Source organism: Acanthisitta chloris, unplaced genomic scaffold (assembly GCF_000695815.1).
Source record: "Acanthisitta chloris isolate BGI_N310 unplaced genomic scaffold, ASM69581v1 scaffold36673, whole genome shotgun sequence".
Taxonomy (NCBI): domain Eukaryota; kingdom Metazoa; phylum Chordata; class Aves; order Passeriformes; family Acanthisittidae; genus Acanthisitta; species Acanthisitta chloris.
Window position 1 is genome coordinate 1 of NW_008663856.1, and position 260 is coordinate 260.

Consider the following 260-nt stretch of genomic DNA (forward strand, 5'->3'; position numbering starts at 1 on the left):
CTCACCGCCCACCTTTTGGGGGCTTTGCCCCCACCCCGAGCTCATTTTTGGGGACATTCACCCCCACCGCGAGGAGGGAAAACGCATTGTGCACAGGAAGATTGATGCCTAAACTCCCAGCCCGGCTTAGTGCATCACTCACCACGTTCCACCCCACACCCCCAACCAATAAATCACCAGTGAACCACATTGGAACAAAAAACATTTATTTCACCCAAAAAAAACCGCTGCGGGGGGACCCCATCCTCTGTGACGGCAGG